Source organism: Pelophylax lessonae (genome assembly GCF_965119305.1).
Source record: "Pelophylax lessonae genome assembly, chromosome: 5".
Classification (NCBI taxonomy): Eukaryota; Metazoa; Chordata; class Amphibia; order Anura; family Ranidae; genus Pelophylax; species Pelophylax lessonae.
The window spans coordinates 398,547,259-398,560,565 of NC_138772.1; the positions used below are offsets into that span (position 1 = coordinate 398,547,259).

General features: G+C 41.9%; 1 protein-coding gene across 1 annotated transcript in view; it reads left to right on the forward strand.

Moving 5' to 3' along the window:
• Positions 1-3,239: 3,239 nt before the first annotated feature.
• The window catches only part of GREB1L (GREB1 like retinoic acid receptor coactivator), a 117,209-nt gene continuing 107,141 nt past the window's right edge, over positions 3,240-13,307 (forward strand). The window contains exon 1 of the mRNA XM_082259555.1: positions 3,240-3,327. The gene's annotated coding sequence lies outside the window, so the exon portion shown is untranslated. The remainder of the gene's footprint in view (positions 3,328-13,307) is intronic.

Here is a 13,307-nt window from a genome sequence, read left to right on the forward strand (position 1 = left end):
GTGATTTGCACCATTGTATTATCTTGAAAGTCCCACTATGTTAATCAGTTTGTGGTTCAAAATTTTCCAATGTTGGCTCTGCATCACTGTATAGATTGTCTGTCAATGTTCTTGTAGATGAAAAATCAATTAAGACCCCCAACTCCATTTTTGTCTGTCTTAGATAAAGAGTTGTGGTTGTGAGGTGTGGTAAACCTTTTTTGTTTTTAACAAACCATAATGTACACTATAGTAGTTTTTAGTCATCCTAAATTCTACAATCCTGCCAAATCATCACTTCATAAAACCCAGCTACTCTTTGGTCTCCTCAGTGGGTTAGGTCATGTTTTGTTTAGGAAGGTTAATGGTTCAGTCCCTTTGCCTCTGCTGTATGCATGTTTATTTTGACACTTCCAGTTCACATTGGCCCTTATGGTACGCTGGATTTGGCATGCCGAGTGCCGGCAGTTAGCACCAGGCTCTGTACATTCTTGCCTGTGCTGTTTATGTTGCAGAAGAAATGCTGGAATTTTTAGGACAAAGAAAATTTTCACCCCTGGCATGTGACTGTTTTATAAGGTAAATGGATTGCTTTGATTATAGCATAGTCATAGCATACATTTATTCAGGCCAATTAGCCCTAGATTGGATGGCATTAAACAATCTTGAGCTTAAATGCTTCTTCGACACTACAAATACAGTTTGGATTTATTTGAATTCAGTTGGTTTTTACACTTGTGCCCTGTACACACTCTAAGAAAATCAGGCGAACATTTTTGTCTGAGGAACGATCGTACAATTTTCTGATTGAAAGCCGATTCAGACCTTCCAAATGAAAATTTCCAAAATTTTTCTCGTACAGGAACAGAATGAACGATTTTTGTTCAATCTGTTCCTGTACCAGACATTTTAGATACAAAAGACTGCGATTGATCAGAAATGACAAAAAAAAAAACAAAAAACGGCTTTGTCGTTTTTTTTCTATTCTATTCTTGATTTCGATTTGCTGTGAAACATTGAGGAAAACCGGACGATCGTTCGCTCAATTTTCTTGCGCAAGGCATTATGATGATCATAGATGTTGACAAATATTCATGTGCACTTGTCGTCATATATAGCCAGTTATATTCTATATATAATATATTTTTGTATGCATTGTGGTGGGTACCATTTCTCAAGATCTTGGCATGCATTTTGTTTCTATACACCCCGTTTGGGCAGTGTTGTAGATTTAGTATTACTTTCTATATATCATTTTAGAATAATTTCTAAGCTATTACTAGGCATTATGTGAAGGTCATTAGCTAGATTTTCATACTGATCATATACAGCCAGGTTTATTCTAAAACTTTGGAAGATCTGTTCAATCAGCCAGTGCAGTATTACAGCATCTAGTATTTTTGACAGAAATATTAGATACCCTTTTGCTGTACAGCCAAATCTGAATGATCTGGGCATTAGGTACACACATGTATATAGACAATAATCGTAAGACTTGTTTTTTTTTTTCTCTGAAGCAATCTGTTCTCCCATATTTTATGTGATTTGTTCCATGTGATCCAGTTGTGTTTTTTAGTGCTTTTTGCAGAAACACAATACAGTCTATTTACTATGGTTTCCTATGGGACACATTCACATCTATGCTTTTATCAGCCGCTGCGTTTTTGGAAAGAGTCAGGGATTTTTTAAGGCTAGGTTCACACCTATGTGGCCATGCAGACCAAGGATTTCACGGGCATGAAAGGCCATTCATTTGAATAGGCTGCCGTGCCCCGCGACATGCAGGAAAGAAGTCCCTGTACTCTTTTTACAATATCCGCCCACGGGGAAACTGAGGTTTCCAGTGTGGGTGCATTTTCCATTGCATGTGGCACTTGTCTATGATTACCAGTCAGAGGCTTTACCAGGTTTATAAGTTTTTGCTCTTACTCATTGTGGACATGACAGTCCTTTTCTGATTCTTCATATGTTAATGTCCATGTGTCAGGCAGGCAGTGGGTTGTCCACCGACCGGCTGCTATAGACAAATCAGCAGCAATCGGCTGCAGCAAAAAGGCTAATGTCTGCTACACATGGTAACTAAGGAGGTCGCTGTATTAACTATGCGATGCTAATACAGCGATTTTCCCCCCTTCCCCCTACTCCCACCCTGTGCTTATGGTATTCTGATAGGGACATGGCTCCCCCCGGGAACAGACCAGTCACTGCTCGCAGCCATTGGGTGCCAGCTCTGATCAGCTGCTGGTTTTCCAGCATGCTCATTTGACAGAAGCTGGATGTGACACCGGCTTCTGTCAGATGGGGAGCTGTACACACGGTCCGATTTCTACTGTAACGGCTGATTTTGTATGATTTTCGGGCAGCGTGTATAGGACTTGAGGCTGCCTGGCAGTAGTCTTTGTCTGTCTTGTCCCTGGATGACCAGGGCTGTCGCACTCTTGGCCACATACTCTGCACACCCATATGTGATCATACACACAGAGAAGCTATGCTATATTCAATTTGATCAATTGATACCAGATTAAGGAAATAAGTTGTAGCTACTTAGACCTTTCATATACAGGCAAAGGTCCTCATTTTGTTTTCCTTTTTTCTACAATCTGTAATTTTCCTGTATGTGGGGTGAAGACAATTATAAAGGGGAACTATTGACCCAGAGTCAGTACTTTTTTGTGACCAAGCAGTTGAGATCTTACATCCGTTCTAAGTTGATTCTGCTAATTTTTGAAAATGTTTTTATCCACTTTAAGTTGTAAGGTATAGATTAACTAACATCCGCTGTGCATATTGGGGTCTGATCTATTGCTCTTGTGTCTGGGCAGTAATAGCCATGTCTTTATCATGACTAGTTGGCATCTCAGTGTGGGTAATTTTTAGTATTGTGTTTTTAGTGAAGAGCCCTCAACGTATGTAGCTTCATTCAGAGCATCAAACTGATACATATTGCCCCTTAGCACAGTAATATAGTGTACCAACATTACAATTATCTACAGCCAAGAAAAGCTCCAGTCTCTTCTTAGCTTGGTCATTGATGAAGCTGTTGGAGATCTTTAAGAAGTCATGCCATTTATGTAAATGAACCTGGGATTTGTGAACAGCTGTGCAACAAATAGGTTTGAAAAGTCCCCTGTGATATCCTTTACCACATCACACGTGCCTCCCCTGTACTTACCAAATCTTTGTTTGTCCTGTTTAGCTCACATTCATTATCTCGCCTTGTGTTGCTCATTATTGTGACATATCCCCTGGCTTCTTTTTGCTGACCACCTGCCCAGTATTAAGCACAATTCCCTATCTCCACCTACAACTAACAGATGGGACTCGATACAGAAGGCTGACTTCTGCCGGGTAATATGATTTTCAATGTTTAATTAAAAGGACAATTTAGGTTGGGGGGCAGAATTTTAAGTGTATCTAAACCAAAGAAAGATTTAATAGACTGCAGCTTATCAGTCCACAGATGTGGTGGCTGTGATTCTGCCAGTAACCCACTTTCTGTCCCAGGGTCTCCATGCTCACTTACTCTAGGTTTGTCACTGGCATTAATTATTAGAACTACAAAACCCTTTCCCATTTCCATAACTCTATACATGATTATTTTTTGTTTTTCGTTCAACCAGTAGGTTGAACAAAATAATTAACTGATTCCCCCATCTACACATTTGATGTGGATGGGAGAACCAGTCCCGTTGAGCTGCTGTATTCTGTTGGCAGGGAGTCTCCCCCACGGGCAGAATACAATGATTGGTATAGCCAGCAGATGGGTTTTTTTGTTTGAGGAAAAACCCAACAGGCTGACTGTACAGAAGTTGATTGATAGACTTGAATACAACCAGATAGCCCATACATGGAGCGACATTCTGAACTTTTAATCCATGGCTTTAGTGGGGAGTAGGGATGAGCAAATCGGTCCTAGGTCCACTGTTGGGTGGTTTTTGGAATCTTGTGCACAGCTTAAGCTTATAATTGCATCCTGTTGAACTCTGAGGTGGGTCATGATACTATATTCTGGACACTTTAAGGGCCAATAAATAGTGTTTTGTCAAAAAAGGACATAATGGACATTTAGCAAAGTGTGTGTGTATATAATATATGTATGTGTGTGTGTGTTTATGTGTATGTGTGTGTGTGTGTGTATATATATATATATATGTGTGTGTGTGTGTATATATGTATATATATATACACAAATCTTTAAAATTGCATGCTAGGAGGAAAGATGCCTTTAAGCTGTATATGGTATTATGAAATGGTACACTTTCACAAACACTGTTCCCAAACCATTCTGACATTGCATATTTGGAATATGTTTAGGCTTGACTTGAACACATCTTGTAAAGTTCATATTCCCATCGCACACCTTCCTGGTATATAGGCACATATATATTGGGTGCTGAAGCGATCACCAGCTGGATACTGGATCTATCACAGGTACATAGATATTCACCAGCACACCATGGATCTTGCAAAAGCAGTCCAAAAGCTTTATTGCAAAAAAAAAAATCACATAAAAAAAAAAAACAGTGCAACTTTTCGGAGCCACGCAGGACCCCTTCGTCAGGCATGTGATGAACACATCTTGGGGGGTAAAAGGTCGTTTTTGCTGTGACACCTGATTCTTTATATTGAATGGAATGATGGAACTAGCAGGCAAAAGATCTAAAAGTTATAGGAATTCAAAATATCTTAGTGTTACTAAACCCACGACCGTTAAATCAGTCTGTATATGCAGTAAAGCATGCATGTTATACTCCCTGTGGAACCTAAGGGGTTAATTCTCTGCAGTGTGTAAAAAGGCTGTTTGATCCTGTCTTCTCTGATCCTCCACTATTTCCTGATAGAACAGAGCCTTGGGGGCAAGCTACATATGCCCAGTTTGGTGTATTATGCTAGAGAGTTTTTTTTTCTTGAGAGAATGCATGTAAACTGCCCAGGGTCAATCAGCTCTGTCCAGACAGAGTCAGGGGTCCTGCAGCCTCATAGGACAATCGGGGGAGAATAAAATCTCATCCTACAAGCTTTAACCAGTGCTGTGCTGGACACTGGTAGAAGTCACAAGGATGCTATATACTGCTGATGAGAAAAGGTATTTAGCAGTTTATATTTACTAAAACGAATAGTGTTGAGCGAACACGGACTGTATTATTCGTGTTCGTACCGAATAATTGGATTTTTTTTACCCGAACACGGACACGGACACTTTACTGTATGTTCGGGTAAAAATCCGTGTTCGGTCGTTTTATTTCCGGGTTTTGCATGCTTTGGCGCTCTTTTCATGGCGGGCTTTCAACAGCCAATCAACAATCGTTTAACTGGTGTGCCTTAAGCCATCCCAGCCATGCCTGCAAATGTCTTAGTAGCTGTGATTGGCCGTCTGAAGCATGTGACCAAGTCTTTATAAGTTCGAGGCAGCCGCCGCAGCAGCGTCATTCTGCTGCTTAGCTAAGGGACAGAGCACACATCAATGTGCTGGCTGCTGATTAGGGAAAGATAGGCAGGAAAAAACCATTTGTGTCCGGATAGAATTGAGGGACAGGTCGGAGTGTTTAGGCAGGGCGAGTTGTAGGCATTTTAGGGATAGAGTCTGCTGAATTATAGGGTCAGTGTCTTCTACAAACTACAATCGATATTGCTGTGTGGGGGGTGGGGTGAATCTGCACTCAATCCTGATCTACGATCTCTTCTCAATCCTGTTAGGGACAGAGTCTGCTGAATTTTAGGGAAACTGTGTTCTACAAACTACAATCGATATTGCTGTGTGGTGTGGGATTGGAGATAGGCAGGTGTCAGTGATCCACATCCATTTTTCTGTGTGTGAGCTGCAGTGAACACAATCTTTTTGGGCTGCAGTGAACACAATCTTTTTGGGCTGCAGTGAACACAATCTTTTTGGGCTGCAGTGAACACAATCTTTTTGGGCTGCAGTGAACACAATCTTTTTGGGCTGCAGTGAACACAATCTTTTTGGGGTGCAGTGAACAAAATCTTTTTGGGGTGCAGTGAACACAATCCTTTTTGGTGTGCAGTGAACACAATCTTTGTGGGGTGCAGTGAACAAAATCCTTTGTGGGGTGCAGTGAACACAATCTTTTTGGGGTGCAGTGAACAAAATCCTTTTTGGGGTGCAGTGAACAACATCCTTTTTGGGGTGCAGTGAACACAATCTTTTTGGGGTGCAGTGAACAAAATCCTTTGTGGGGTGCAGTGAACACAATCTTTTTGGGGTGCAGTGAACACAATCTTTTTGGGGTGGAGTGAACAACATCCTTTTTGGGGTGCAGTGAACAAAATCCTTTTTGGGGTGCAGTGAACAAAATCATTTTTGGGGTGCAGTGAACACAATCTTTTTGGGGTGCAGTGAACACAATCTTTGTGGGGTGCAGTGAACACAATCTTTTTGGGGTGGAGTGAACAACATCCTTTTTGGGGTGCAGTGAACAACATCCTTTTTGGGGTGCAGTGAACACAATCTTTTTGGGGTGCAGTGAACACAATCTTTGTGGGGTACAGTGAACAGAATCTTTGTGGGGTGCAGTGAACACAATCTTTGGGGGGTACAGTGAACACAATCTTTTTGGGGTGCAGTGAACACAATCTTTGTGGGGTGCAGTGAACACAATCTTTTTGGGGTGCAGTGAACAAAATCATTTTTGGGGTGCAGTGAACAACATCCTTTTTGGGGTGCAGTGATCAAAATCCTTTTTGGGGTGCAGTGAACACAATCTTTTTGGGGTGCAGTGAACAAAATCCTTTGTGGGGTGCAGTGAACAGAATCTTTGTGGGGTGCAGTGAACACAATCTTTGGGGGGGTACAGTGAACACAATCTTTTTGGGGTGCAGTGAACACAATCTTTGTGGGGTACAGTGAACAGAATCTTTGTGGGGTGCAGTGAACACAATCTTTGGGGGGTACAGTGAACACAATCTTTTTGGGGTGCAGTGAACACAATCTTTGGGGGGTACAGTGAACACAATCTTTTTGGGGTGCAGTGAACACAATCTTTGTGGGGTGCAGTGAACACAATCTTTGGGGGGGTACAGTGAACACAATCTTTTTGGGGTGCAGTGAACAACATCCTTTTAGGGTGCAGTGAACACAATCTTTGTGGGGTGCAGTGAACAACATCCTTTTAGGGTGCAGTGAACACAATCTTTGTGGGGTACAGTGAACAGAATCTTTGTGGAGTGCAGTGAACACAATCTTTGGGGGGTACAGTGAACACAATCTTTGTGAGGTGCAGTGAACACAATCTTTGTGGGGTGCAGTGAACACAATCATTGTGGGGTGCAGTGAACTCAATCTTTGTGGGGTACAGTGAACACAATCTCATACTTCTGAAGATTTGAGGGTGCTGCCTGTTCCATACTCCCCCTACTCCTCATCTAGCCTTTTAGGGGTACAAACAATAGTAATTGGGGCCTAGTGTGGTTGTGTACGTGTGATATACATACACTTTTTTTGGATCATATTTTCTATTCCGCTATTTAATCAAAAACCTTTGGGGATCAGTTAAATTGGGGGATAGTCTGTGTTGGTACGTGTGAGAGAGATCCACCTTTCCAAGTTGTTGGGGTTCATCTCATACTTCTGAAGGTTTGAGGGTGCTGCCTGTTCCATACTCCCCCCTACTCCTCATCTAGCCTTTTAGGGGTACAAACAATAGTAATTGGGGCCCAGTGTGGTTGTGTACGTGTGATATACATACACTTTTTTTGGATCATATTTTCTATTCCGCTATTTAATCAAAAACCTTTGGGGATCAGTTAAATTGGGGGATAGTCTGTGTTGGTACGTGTGAGAGAGATCCACCTTTCCAAGTTGTTGGGGTTCATCTCATACTTCTGAAGGTTTGAGGGTGCTGCCTGTTCCATACCCCCCCTACTCCTCATCTAGCCTTTTAGGGGTACAAACAATAGTAATTGGGGCCTAGTGTGGTTGTGTACGTGTGATATACATACACTTTTTTTGGATCATATTTTCTATTCCGCTATTTAATCAAAAACCTTTGGGGATCAGTTAAATTGGGGGATAGTCTGTGTTGGTACGTGTGAGAGAGATCCACCTTTCCAAGTTGTTGGGGTTCATCTCATACTTCTGAAGGTTTGAGGGTGCTGCCTGTTCCATACCCCCCCTACTCCTCATCTAGCCTTTTAGGGGTACAAACAATAGTAATTGGGGCCTAGTGTGGTTGTGTACGTGTGATATACATACACTTTTTTTGGATCATATTTTCTATTCCGCTATTTAATCAAAAACCTTTGGGGATCAGTTAAATTGGGGGATAGTCTGTGTTGGTACGTGTGAGAGAGATCCACCTTTCCAAGTTTTTGGGGTTCATCTCATACTTCTGAAGATTTGAGGGTGCTGCCTGTTCCATACTCCCCCTACTCCTCATCTAGCCTTTTAGGGGTACAAACAATAGTAATTGGGGCCCAGTGTGGTTGTGTACGTGTGATATACATACACTTTTTTTGGATCATATTTTCTATTCCGCTATTTAATCAAAAACCTTTGGGGATCAGTTAAATTGGGGGATAGTCTGTGTTGGTACGTGTGAGAGAGATCCACCTTTCCAAGTTGTTGGGGTTCATCTCATACTTCTGAAGGTTTGAGGGTGCTGCCTGTTCCATACCCCCCCTACTCCTCATCTAGCCTTTTAGGGGTACAAACAATAGTAATTGGGGCCTAGTGTGGTTGTGTACGTGTGATATACATACACTTTTTTTGGATCATATTTTCTATTCCGCTATTTAATCAAAAACCTTTGGGGATCAGTTAAATTGGGGGATAGTCTGTGTTGGTACGTGTGAGAGAGATCCACCTTTCCAAGTTGTTGGGGTTCATCTCATACTTCTGAAGGTTTGAGGGTGCTGCCTGTTCCATACCCCCCCTACTCCTCATCTAGCCTTTTAGGGGTACAAACAATAGTAATTGGGGCCTAGTGTGGTTGTGTACGTGTGATATACATACACTTTTTTTGGATCATATTTTCTATTCCGCTATTTAATCAAAAACCTTTGGGGATCAGTTAAATTGGGGGATAGTCTGTGTTGGTACGTGTGAGAGAGATCCACCTTTCCAAGTTGTTGGGGTTCATCTCATACTTCTGAAGGTTTGAGGGTGCTGCCTGTTCCATACCCCCCCTACTCCTCATCTAGCCTTTTAGGGGTACAAACAATAGTAATTGGGGCCTAGTGTGGTTGTGTACGTGTGATATACATACACTTTTTTTGGATCATATTTTCTATTCCGCTATTTAATCAAAAACCTTTGGGGATCAGTTAAATTGGGGGATAGTCTGTGTTGGTACGTGTGAGAGAGATCCACCTTTCCAAGTTGTTGGGGTTCATCTCATACTTCTGAAGGTTTGAGGGTGCTGCCTGTTCCATACTCCCCCTACTCCTCATCTAGCCTTTTAGGGGTACAAACAATAGTAATTGGGGCCTAGTGTGGTTGTGTACGTGTGATATACATACACTTTTTTTGGATCATATTTTCTATTCCGCTATTTAATCAAAAACCTTTGGGGATCAGTTAAATTGGGGGATAGTCTGTGTTGGTACGTGTGAGAGAGATCCACCTTTCCAAGTTTTTGGGGTTCATCTCATACTTCTGAAGATTTGAGGGTGCTGCCTGTTCCATACCCCCCCTACTCCTCATCTAGCCTTTTAGGGGTACAAACAATAGTAATTGGGGCCTAGTGTGGTTGTGTACGTGTGATATACATACACTTTTTTTGGATCATATTTTCTATTCCGCTATTTAATCAAAAACCTTTGGGGATCAGTTAAATTGGGGGATAGTCTGTGTTGGTACGTGTGAGAGAGATCCACCTTTCCAAGTTGTTGGGGTTCATCTCATACTTCTGAAGGTTTGAGGGTGCTGCCTGTTCCATACCCCCCCTACTCCTCATCTAGCCTTTTAGGGGTACAAACAATAGTAATTGGGGCCTAGTGTGGTTGTGTACGTGTGATATACATACACTTTTTTTGGATCATATTTTCTATTCCGCTATTTAATCAAAAACCTTTGGGGATCAGTTAAATTGGGGGATAGTCTGTGTTGGTACGTGTGAGAGAGATCCACCTTTCCAAGTTGTTGGGGTTCATCTCATACTTCTGAAGGTTTGAGGGTGCTGCCTGTTCCATACTCCCCCTACTCCTAGCCTTTTAGGGGTACAAACAATAGTAATTGGGGCCTAGTGTGGTTGTGTACGTGTGATATACATACACTTTTTTTGGATCATATTTTCTATTCCGCTATTTAATCAAAAACCTTTGGGGATCAGTTAAATTGGGGGATAGTCTGTGTTGGTACGTGTGAGAGAGATCCACCTTTCCAAGTTGTTGGGGTTCATCTCATACTTCTGAAGGTTTGAGGGTGCTGCCTGTTCCATACCCCCCCTACTCCTCATCTAGCCTTTTAGGGGTACAAACAATAGTAATTGGGGCCTAGTGTGGTTGTGTACGTGTGATATACATACACTTTTTTTGGATCATATTTTCTATTCCGCTATTTAATCAAAAACCTTTGGGGATCAGTTAAATTGGGGGATAGTCTGTGTTGGTACGTGTGAGAGAGATCCACCTTTCCAAGTTTTTGGGGTTCATCTCATACTTCTGAAGATTTGAGGGTGCTGCCTGTTCCATACCCCCCCTACTCCTCATCTAGCCTTTTAGGGGTACAAACAATAGTAATTGGGGCCTAGTGTGGTTGTGTACGTGTGATATACATACACTTTTTTTGGATCATATTTTCTATTCCGCTATTTAATCAAAAACCTTTGGGGATCAGTTAAATTGGGGGATAGTCTGTGTTGGTACGTGTGAGAGAGATCCACCTTTCCAAGTTGTTGGGGTTCATCTCATACTTCTGAAGGTTTGAGGGTGCTGCCTGTTCCATACCCCCCCTACTCCTCATCTAGCCTTTTAGGGGTACAAACAATAGTAATTGGGGCCTAGTGTGGTTGTGTACGTGTGATATACATACACTTTTTTTGGATCATATTTTCTATTCCGCTATTTAATCAAAAACCTTTGGGGATCAGTTAAATTGGGGGATAGTCTGTGTTGGTACGTGTGAGAGAGATCCACCTTTCCAAGTTGTTGGGGTTCATCTCATACTTCTGAAGGTTTGAGGGTGCTGCCTGTTCCATACTCCCCCTACTCCTCATCTAGCCTTTTAGGGGTACAAACAATAGTAATTGGGGCCTAGTGTGGTTGTGTACGTGTGATATACATACACTTTTTTTGGATCATATTTTCTATTCCGCTATTTAATCAAAAACCTTTGGGGATCAGTTAAATTGGGGGATAGTCTGTGTTGGTACGTGTGAGAGAGATCCACCTTTCCAAGTTTTTGGGGTTCATCTCATACTTCTGAAGATTTGAGGGTGCTGCCTGTTCCATACCCCCCCTACTCCTCATCTAGCCTTTTAGGGGTACAAACAATAGTAATTGGGGCCTAGTGTGGTTGTGTACGTGTGATATACATACACTTTTTTTGGATCATATTTTCTATTCCGCTATTTAATCAAAAACCTTTGGGGATCAGTTAAATTGGGGGATAGTCTGTGTTGGTACGTGTGAGAGAGATCCACCTTTCCAAGTTGTTGGGGTTCATCTCATACTTCTGAAGGTTTGAGGGTGCTGCCTGTTCCATACCCCCCCTACTCCTCATCTAGCCTTTTAGGGGTACAAACAATAGTAATTGGGGCCTAGTGTGGTTGTGTACGTGTGATATACATACACTTTTTTTGGATCATATTTTCTATTCCGCTATTTAATCAAAAACCTTTGGGGATCAGTTAAATTGGGGGATAGTCTGTGTTGGTACGTGTGAGAGAGATCCACCTTTCCAAGTTGTTGGGGTTCATCTCATACTTCTGAAGGTTTGAGGGTGCTGCCTGTTCCATACTCCCCCTACTCCTAGCCTTTTAGGGGTACAAACAATAGTAATTGGGGCCTAGTGTGGTTGTGTACGTGTGATATACATACACTTTTTTTGGATCATATTTTCTATTCCGCTATTTAATCAAAAACCTTTGGGGATCAGTTAAATTGGGGGATAGTCTGTGTTGGTACGTGTGAGAGAGATCCACCTTTCCAAGTTGTTGGGGTTCATCTCATACTTCTGAAGGTTTGAGGGTGCTGCCTGTTCCATACCCCCCCTACTCCTCATCTAGCCTTTTAGGGGTACAAACAATAGTAATTGGGGCCTAGTGTGGTTGTGTACGTGTGATATACATACACTTTTTTTGGATCATATTTTCTATTCCGCTATTTAATCAAAAACCTTTGGGGATCAGTTAAATTGGGGGATAGTCTGTGTTGGTACGTGTGAGAGAGATCCACCTTTCCAAGTTTTTGGGGTTCATCTCATACTTCTGAAGATTTGAGGGTGCTGCCTGTTCCATACCCCCCCTACTCCTCATCTAGCCTTTTAGGGGTACAAACAATAGTAATTGGGGCCTAGTGTGGTTGTGTACGTGTGATATACATACACTTTTTTTGGATCATATTTTCTATTCCGCTATTTAATCAAAAACCTTTGGGGATCAGTTAAATTGGGGGATAGTCTGTGTTGGTACGTGTGAGAGAGATCCACCTTTCCAAGTTGTTGGGGTTCATCTCATACTTCTGAAGGTTTGAGGGTGCTGCCTGTTCCATACCCCCCCTACTCCTCATCTAGCCTTTTAGGGGTACAAACAATAGTAATTGGGGCCTAGTGTGGTTGTGTACGTGTGATATACATACACTTTTTTTGGATCATATTTTCTATTCCGCTATTTAATCAAAAACCTTTGGGGATCAGTTAAATTGGGGGATAGTCTGTGTTGGTACGTGTGAGAGAGATCCACCTTTCCAAGTTGTTGGGGTTCATCTCATACTTCTGAAGGTTTGAGGGTGCTGCCTGTTCCATACCCCCCCTACTCCTCATCTAGCCTTTTAGGGGTACAAACAATAGTAATTGGGGCCTAGTGTGGTTGTGTACGTGTGATATACATACACTTTTTTTGGATCCTATTTTCTATTCCGCTATTTAATCAAAAACCTTTGGGGATCAGTTAAATTGGGGGATAGTCTGTGTTGGTACGTGTGAGAGAGATCCACCTTTCCAAGTTTTTGGGGTTCATCTCATACTTCTGAAGGTTTGAGGGTGCTGCCTGTTCCATACCCCCCCTACTCCTCATCTAGCCTTTTAGGGGTACAAACAATAGTAATTGGGGCCTAGTGTGGTTGTGTACGTGTGATATACATACACTTTTTTTGGATCATATTTTCTATTCCGCTATTTAATCAAAAACCTTTGGGGATCAGTTAAATTG